This window comes from Dipodomys ordii, unplaced genomic scaffold (assembly GCF_000151885.1).
Source record: "Dipodomys ordii isolate 6190 unplaced genomic scaffold, Dord_2.0 Scaffold76, whole genome shotgun sequence".
NCBI classification, from domain to species: domain Eukaryota; kingdom Metazoa; phylum Chordata; class Mammalia; order Rodentia; family Heteromyidae; genus Dipodomys; species Dipodomys ordii.
In genome coordinates, this window is record NW_012267292.1 from 6052895 (window position 1) to 6062270 (window position 9376).

The following is a 9376-nucleotide window of genomic DNA, read 5'->3' on the forward strand; positions in this document are numbered from 1 at the left end:
GGCTCAAGTGGTAGAGCGCTAGCCTTGAGCTGAAGAGCTGAGGGACAGCACCCAGGCCCAGAGTTCAGGCCCCACTACCGGACCCAAAAAATAAATAAATAAAATATAAGATGCATGATATTGTTTATAGATAATAGCTTGTATTTTATATGAAGAGTGGCTACTGGTACTTGAGCTTGAACTCAATGCCTCTTGCACTTTAGCTTGCTTTTGTTTGTTTATTTGTCTTCTGAAGACTGGAACTCTACCACTTGAGCCACACCTCCATTTCTGGCTTTATAATGGTTAATCAGAGAGAAGAGTCTGTTCAAGATTTGTCTGCCAGGAACTGAATAGCTACAAGTATAGGTGTGAACCACCAGCACCTGGCAACAGGTTATATCTTTAAATAGTTGTTAATAAATGAGTACTAAATCACAGCATTTCATTTCTTTCATTAGATTATAGCAAAGCTCCCATGGTTAGGTGAAATGAGCTGTGTTTATTTTATTTCTTGAAGCTAGCACTCAGTAAAATATTTGGTAGCAGACTGAGCTAACAGGTATCTTATATTGGTAGAAGGTTCTGGAAGGTCTAGGAAACTAAGATTTCAGTGAAACTTTGCCCTACAGTAAGCTTCATTTGAAGATGGAATGGCGACATCTCTTGGAAGCTTGTCAAAATGTGTGTGTAGTAGAGTAGTTAGGGCTAAAATGGAAGGAGGCACCCAAGGGAGGGAATAATCCTGGATCCACTCTTAACACCTTCATGATCTTAGTAAAATCTTCAACCTCTTTGTTCAGTTTCATCTTCTTAGAGGTAGTAACACCTACTAAATAAAACAATGAATGCATGTAACTGGCTTACAGTACCTTAGTAATCTATTTTCTCAATATATGTAAGCAGCAGTATGAAGTCTTTAACTGAGGCCCTTATCAGGGACTTATCTGTCAGTATAGTTTCCTGACTACTTATTAGATAAGACTTGAAGAGCGAGAACTGTGTTCTAAAGGATGAAGCATCAGACAAAAGGAAAAACAGGCACTGGTGGCTCATCCTTATAATCCTGACTACTTAGGAGATTGAGAGCTGAGAGTCAAAATCAGTCTGGGCAGGAAAGTCAGTAAGACTCTTATCTCAAATTAACTACCAAAAATAACCAGAAGTGGCCCAAGTAGTATAGCACTAGTCTGAACAGAAAAGCTCAGAGACAGTGCCCAAGCCCTAAGTTCAAACCCTAGGATGGACACAGAAACAAAGTAGAAACAAAGATCCATGACCAACGACACCAAACCAAAGATCTTGCGATGCCTACCATCCTAGAACTGGGGGCAAGACAGCCAGACACCAGTCATTGCTTACAATCTTTGAGTTTCCTTAAGAGCAGAGTAGATAATTCCATCTGAGACTATATGTGTCACAGAATAAATGCAATCTGTTACATCATTCGCATCATCTCGGTAACATGCCCCTAAATCTCACAAACACTATGAAAGGTGGGCTGACCCCAAGTGTCAGAAGCGATGATTAGCTCAAGTAACATCTTAGAGAATTTCTATCTTTCTCTGACTTTGGAGTCTAATTCTAAATCAGTATTTCATTGTTGCCTACGAGAGAAGAATACCGTGGATTTGATTTGGGAAAGTGACAACTGCATCAAAAGCACAAGCAAATACCTTGACATCACCAGTCTTGGAATCTTTGTGCTTGATATGTTTAAGGTAGTGAAATTCAGGTTGGAGAAGTAACTACGTGTTTTCAAACTTTGCTATCCCTCCAGAAATCCACCTCCTTCTAATGTTCTTGCCACCCAATCAACAGGATACATTAGCTCGGGCCAGAGCTGATGGCTCATGCCTGCAACCCTGGCTACTCAGGAAGTTAGGATCTGAGGATCACAGTTCTAAGGCAGTCCAGCAGAAAACTCCAAGAGACCTTATTACCAATTAGCCACCAAAAACTCCAGAAATGGAAGTCTGGTTCAAGTGGTAGGGTACCAGCCATATGTGAGAAAGCTAAGGGACAGAGTCCAGGCCCTCATTTCAAGTTCCAATACTTCATAAACAGCAACAACAAAACACAGAAAACACACCAGCAACTAATAAACTGGGCTGTTCCCTATCTATGCCACAGGGGAGAGAGGGTGCCTCCAGCTGTCTGTTTTCTAGCAAAATTAGTAAATAGATTGTGACTGGGACCAGGGTCCCAGGTATGCTTAAAAAACATCAGAAAATATAGCGATGAAAGGCTGTATACAACAAATGCACACACAAACAGGCAGCAGGAGCTGCAGGGTGAGAAGCATTGATTTTTGCTGGGAAGGGCATATCAGGTTACAGAAATGCACACATTTAATTTTTATGAGTCTGAAAGCTCACAGAACCAACAACAACAACCCAAAAAAAAAATCTTAGAGCCCAATTCATGAAGCCAGTGAAGGGCCACTTTAAGATGAAACAAAGGAAAACAGAATTTGAAAATAAAACACAATGCCAAGAGCCACTCTCACTCATTCCATGACCATTTTAGTCTCCTGGACAGAGAAAGCTTAGATCTGGTTTCAATGCCCATTTTGTGTATATACACATATATGGTATTCCTCGCCCTTCTCTGGTTTTCTATCAAAAATATTTTGTTTTTACTTTCTAGATTAATCCAAGAGTCACCAGTCTCTCAGGTCTCAGCCTCAGCCCATGCAGAGCAAGCAGCAACAGAAGCAATTGTGGTTTCATACCACAACAACTTCTTCACCCAATGTAATTTACAGTTGAGTGCTTCCTTCAGCTGTCACATGAGAATTATGCGACCCCACCACTTACCCTGAAAATAAATAAGTGCTCCTCGCTCAGGTAAATGAGATCGTTTCGGAAAGAAAATTGACTCCACCACTAAAAGTTGCCTTTTGCCCAGAAAATAAGCGTTTGGATATTTTTTCTCCTGATGAAGATGATGTAGCTGACACTTCAATTTAGGAGTCTGGTTATGTGTACCTCAGTAACATTAAGATTAGCCCAAGGGAAGCTGGAGGCTATGGGAGCCAGAATCATCTGATGGTAACTTCTGCTACATCAACTCTCAGCTCTTATCATATGCAAAGTCTCTCCATAGAAAATGGAGGTGAAAAGGTCAAAACACACATCTCCATGGGCAATCACACATCTGGAAATAAAACAACCTTGCAGAATGACACTGAATTTATACTAACCCACACAAAGCTTTCAACCACTCCCTTCCTCCCCAGGAACTCCCTTCATTGAGTCAGGACAGTCATATAAATTAAAGAAAGTGTCATTTTCTCTTTTGTAGAGTTGGGACACTGAGGCAGTGTGTCGTTCTCTTATTATATAATCTAAATGTCCAAAGACAAAACTAGGCAGGGCAAATGGAATGTAGCAAGGAAGGAAGGAAGGAAGGAAGGAAGGAAGGAAGGAAGGAAGGAAGGAAGAAAGGAAGGAAGGAAGGAAGGAGAGAAAGAGAAGAGAGAAAGAGAGAAAAAGAAGAAAGAGAGAGAGAGAAAGAGAGAGAGCGAGAGAAAGAAAGAAAGAAAGGAAGGAAGGAAGGAAGAAAGAAAGACAAGCTAGAAATCAAGAAGGAAAGAAATCAGGATAGAAAGAAAGATAGAAGTCAAGAGAGAGTAAAAGCTAGGTGAGCTAAGTGACAATTTCAATATTCAATGCTTCTGATTTTAGATGAATTAGGATAGCATATCTCCCACTCTTATAATATGCATATGTTCTAATGCAAAAAATAAGACATTCATACACTAAACCAAATATTAAGTAGCATACATCAAAAACCACTTGTGAAATATCACGCTTAACTATTGTCAACTTAGAGCCACAATAATTCTATGAATTTTAAAAAAGTCTTAGTAACCAGGCACTAGTGGCTCAAGCCTATAATCCTAGCTACTCAGAAGGCTGAGATTTGAGGATCATAGTTTGAAGCCAGCCCAGTCAGGCAATCCCCTGACATTCTTATCTCCAATTAAACAACAAAAAGATGGAAGTAGAGCTGTGGCTCAGGTGGTAGAGTGCCAGTGTTGAGCAAATCAGCTAAGACAACTCCCAGGCCCTGAGTTCAATCCCTAGTACCCATAATAAAAAAACTCAAACTTTCAAACTTAAAATTTAAAACTATTCACAACATGTCATGTAAACTGTAATAGTCTCATAAGGTATAATTATCTAACCATCTCAGAATATATGACTCATGCTTAAGGAAGAAGAACTTAACATAGTTTAAAAATCAACAGCTTCAAATACTTGAATATTTTATTAGATTTAGAATGTTATTAAAAGTTATTATTGAGTTGCAATGATCAAAATATTATCTTCCTTTGTGCCATTCCTTCTTCTTAGAAGTCCAAAATGTTTCTGAATTTTCTCAACAAATGTTCAGGTTTCTCTGTTTTAACGAAATCATTTACCATGAAGAATTATAACCACAATGCTGTGAAGATTATAAGTAAAAATAAAAGAAGTCTCTACAAATCACTGGTCTGGGTGTTGAATTTTGGCATTTGGTTATAGTGTTTAAAAGAGTTGGGTGACAGTAGGTTATGGTTCATTATCTGTAATCCTGAGATGTGAGATTCACAGCTCAAAGCCAGCCTTGGCAGAAAAGTCCTCAAAACTCTTAACTCCAATTAACCAGCAAAGAGCCAGAATTGGAGGTATGACTCAAGTGGTAGGGTACCAGCTTTGAATGAAAACACTAAGGGTCAGTGTCCAGGCCTTGAGATTAAGCCCAAGTAACAACACACACACACACACACACACACACACACACACACACGTGCCCATGCACACACACACACTTTTATTAAAGGAATAAAGAAATTAATGATCTAATCATTATAATAATTAGTCATCTTAGACCAAAAGAAATGAGTCATTATGTTTTCAGTCTGTACGAATAATTAATTAGAGCATACCTTTGAGGTATTATTATCTCTATAATAAAATGAGGCAGTGGAGATGGAGTTGGGGTGAGAGTTTCCTCCGGTCCCAGAGGAACAGGAAAGGAATGCCAGAAACACGGAATTCCTCAGTCCATAGCAGCCTCCTGCGCACTAACTCAGCAGCTCACGCTCGGTGCCTACATAAAGGAAGCCATTCCTTAAATTACACAAGCCAGAAAGCTGTCATTCTTTTCTTCTGTCAACTGCTCCTCCCAACTGGTGCTACTGACCCCTTCAGCCCCCACCGGTGACCCTTTGCAGACTGCAGCTTCCTTGCTGGACTGCCAGCAAGAAGTTTAGAGCTAAATGATGTGAAATTAGTAGAAGTTTAGACTTTTATTACAGTAGAAGGAAGAGAGAAATAAAGAAGAAATTAGAAAGACTAGTAGTTGTGTAGATATAGAAAAATGATCTTACTTTTTAACATATGCACTTTATATTTTAAGTACGCTATGTTATCATTACTGTGCCTATAAAAAGGCACATACATAAAACTTGATACATAAAAGTATCAATCTGTAAATTGGGAATACAAGTTGTATTAGAAGAAAAATTAAATCATATTTCAACAACAAAAAAAGAAAATGAAGAGGAAAGATAAGGAAAGAAAAAAAACTTTAAAAGACAAGAATAAAAAAGAAAAGAGAAAGAAATAGAAGAAAACTGAAGCAGGCTAGGTGCTGGTAGTTCATGCTTGTAATCCTTGTTACTCAAGAGGCTACTAAGATCTAAGGATCAAGGTTCAAAGTCAGATAGGTAGACAAAATCAGTGATACTCATCTCCAACTTATCAGCAAAAAACCACAAATGGAGTTGTGGATCAGGTGATAAGAGTCTTAGGTATGTAAAGCTAAACAAAAGAATGAAGCCCAGAGTTCAACCACCAGTACTGGTACAAAAGAAGAGAAAAGAAAAAAAAAGAAGAGAAGAGAAGAGGGGAGAGGAGGGGAGAAAGAAGGAAGGAAGGAAGGAAGAAGGGATGGAGGGAGGGAGGGAGGGAGGGAAGGAGGGAGGGAAGGAGAGAGGGAAAGAAGGAAGGAAGGAAGGAAGGAAGGAAGGAAAAAAGGAAGAAAGGAAGGGAAAGAGGGATGAAGTAGGGAGAGAGGGGGGAACAAGAGATGAGAAAGGAAAGGAGATAAGGAGAAGAGGGAGACATGGAGGGAGGGAAGAAGAAAGGGAGGGGAGAGGAGTAAGGAAGGAAACTGAAATGAAACTATTCTGAAAGTAAATTGTTTACATATTTATAGATTAATAAATAAGCTATCATAAAAGGAATTAAGAATTACAAAAAAAGTTTAAATAACTCTTTATATTAAAAGTATAGAGTTATATTTCTTTCTAAGCTTTTTAAGGTTAAAGGTGTCTATTCTCAGCTGGGCACATGTGGCCCATGCCTGTCATCCTAGCAGGTCAAGAAGTTGAAATCTAAAAGATAATTATTTGAAACCAGCTTGGGCAAAAAATACCCACAAGATTCCATCTCCAAAGTAGCCAACAAAAAGCTGAGCTGAAGGTGTGGCTCAACTTGTAGAATGTCAGTCAAGCAAATGAGCCAGACACGTATAAAGCCCTGAGTTCTAACCCTAGTACTGGCAAAAAAAAAGTGTCTATTCTCATAATTTTTTAAAAGTAAATTTTCATAAGCAAAATACTAATACCCCTGAAAATGGCCAAAATGTATAGACAGAAATGAATAGACAACTCAGATTTCCAGCAAACAAAAGGAAATAATGCTTAATGTTCCTTTTAATCAAATAACAGCAAAAATTAAAGTAATTTTGACTTCATAAATTGGCAAGCATTTCCTTTTAATGATAATATCCAAATCTTGGCTGGAAGTCAGGAGCAAGAGACACTATTGCATAGCCTTGATGCTCATGAGACAATAAATGCGCAGTGTTTTGAAAACAATTGAGCAAAAGGTATCAAAATCTACTTGTTGGAGTAATCCCGTTGGGGAAAAAAAGATGCTGATAAAAGATGATATACAAGAATGTTCAACATTGTACTGTTAATTTCCAAGGAAAGATCCCAAAATAAATTATGCATTCAATAATAAACAAAATGGTTTCATCATGACAAAAGGAAATTATGCAACCATTAAAATCATCTTTGCAAAATAAGTCCTGACCTTGGAAAAATGTTCACACAATAATGTTAAAATAGAGAAAATTGCCTACACAAAAACTATAAGTAATCCATGAAAATGATTAATGAAGACAGATTATATGAAGAATACACACCAGCAAGTGACCTTTTTATTAGACAGTATTATAACAGTAAACTTACCTTTAAAATGTTTAAGGAAGAAAATAATAGAATCCCTGGATTTAAAGTAGCTAATATTGTTTTCAGTATTGGATCTAACCAACTTAAAACACATCTTGACTCAGAGAGGAACATATAAACAAATAGATTCTGGGGTTGGATTGATTCACTTCAATGTTAAAACTTTAGAACACTTGTTTTCCTCTCTCAGGAAAAATAGATATCCTGTTGTTTGTACAGCATTTTTTTTCTCAGAAGATTAGATTCAGGGGGAAATGTGAGGAGAAAGAGAAGTTACCTGAACCACTATTTTATATAGTAACTCATTTTAAAACCCCCAAACTACCTGTGTGCCTATCAACTTGTAAAGGAGTCACAGGATGGCATATGGGCAGCAGCCATAAATGGCACAGGCAAAAAAATGACTGTGGCTTGGTCAAAAAAATATGGACAGAAAATGCCAAGAGATTCTATATGAGGTATTAAATAAATTGTGAGTCTGTCCCATGAAACCATGTAATACTAGGAATCCCCAAGTTACTGAGAAACTCATTCCAACTACATCTATCACATAGCTTTAGCCATTAGCTTGTCTGAATACACAGTATTCAACTCTGAGAAACACATGGCATAATTGTAAAGTTCATAAAGTAAACTTTTTATAATTTTATTGTGTAGATTTATAATTAACACTAATTGCAAAGTCTATAAAGTTTCAATGCTTATTTTATCTTTGCCCAAGCATGGGCTTTTCATTAAGAGTTGTCAGAATCTTTTGCAAAAAGTTTGAGGTAATATAGTTCGTACAATCAAAATCACACACACCACATACACAAACATACTCTCACACAATCATAGCTGTTCACAGCCACCCCCAATCATGCAGTGGCTGACCATTGCATTTACAGTTAAATCTAAGCCCTAGCCTGGCTCACCACACATCAGATGGTCCAATGTTTGCATGGGTCTCCAAGGTCATCCTGGAACATTTGATCCTTGCCCACTGTGCTGGCCTTTGTTCTCTTTCAAAACCACTGCAAAATGGCACAAGGGTTCTTCAGTGCCTGAAATGTTCTTTCTCATAATCTTCAAACAATTAAATCAGCTTTGCTATCAGGTGTAGGTCAAAAGTAATGAAGGAAATGGAGGTCAATCTGAACTATCAAATTAAGATAAATATATTCTACTATTGTTTAAGAAAAACTGGCATTTGTTTACTTCCAGTATTTAAATAATGGTTTCTGCAATGCTTCCCTGTTTAATAGAGGTAGTAAATATCTGAGCAGGAGCCAGTGTCAGATGTGAAAGAATGCATAAAGATCCTTTGCTGGTTTCAATTCAAAATCTACAAGGTTTAACTTCAACTTTCTTGTGTGTCTTGTCTGTGTGCCTTAGGGGAACGCTGGTGCTTACTTCCTTCATCTCTTTCATTTCAAAGAATGTAACATCATTGATTCTCTAGCTAAAGCCCTAACTCGCAGTGTTGTTTAGAAGCCATGCTGTAGCTGTCTATGAGATGTCTCTCTATGATTTCTACCTTCTGGTGGCTACTTGCAAATTTCTTCTCCCACTGCTTGCTCCTAATGAATAGAATATGGCAAATGGGATGGAATATCACTTGTAAAATTTGATTATTTATAAAGCCTAAAGCTTCAGATATCTTACAAGGTGGGCATCAATGGCTCACACCTATGATTCCAGCTACTCAGGAAGCTGAGATCTGGGGATCACGGTTTGAAGCCAGCCTGGGAAAGAAAGTCTGTGAGACTCTTATCTCCAATTAATGATGAGAAAACTAGAAAGTGGAGCTGTGGCTCAAAGTGGTAGAGTGTTAGCCTTGAGGGAAAAAGTTGAGAGACAGTGCCCAAGCCCTGAATTCAAGCCCCATGACCAACATAAATAAATAATTTTAAAAAACAGATATCTAGCAAATCTGGCCAATGTCTTCCTTGCAGCCTTATTACTCTGATCAGAGGTCCCAAACAAACCACACCCAGATTCATGACCCACAGAAACTCTCAGCTCATATACATTGTTGGTGAGGCAGAAGGATGTAATTCAATAGCTAACCAATACAATTGTTTATAACTAAACTAGACAAGACATTTTCTTCCTTTTCATTACCACTATAGCAAAATGAAATCTAGCTCACTAAATTACAAGTAT

General features: G+C 37.9%; 1 protein-coding gene across 1 annotated transcript in view; it reads right to left on the reverse strand.

Annotated features, from left to right (window-relative positions):
• The window catches only part of Creb5 (cAMP responsive element binding protein 5), a 407169-nt gene extending 404302 nt beyond the window's left edge, over positions 1-2867 (reverse strand). The window contains exon 1 of the mRNA XM_013024413.1: positions 2799-2867. The gene's annotated coding sequence lies outside the window, so the exon portion shown is untranslated. The remainder of the gene's footprint in view (positions 1-2798) is intronic.
• Between the last annotated feature and the right edge of the window lie 6509 nt (positions 2868-9376).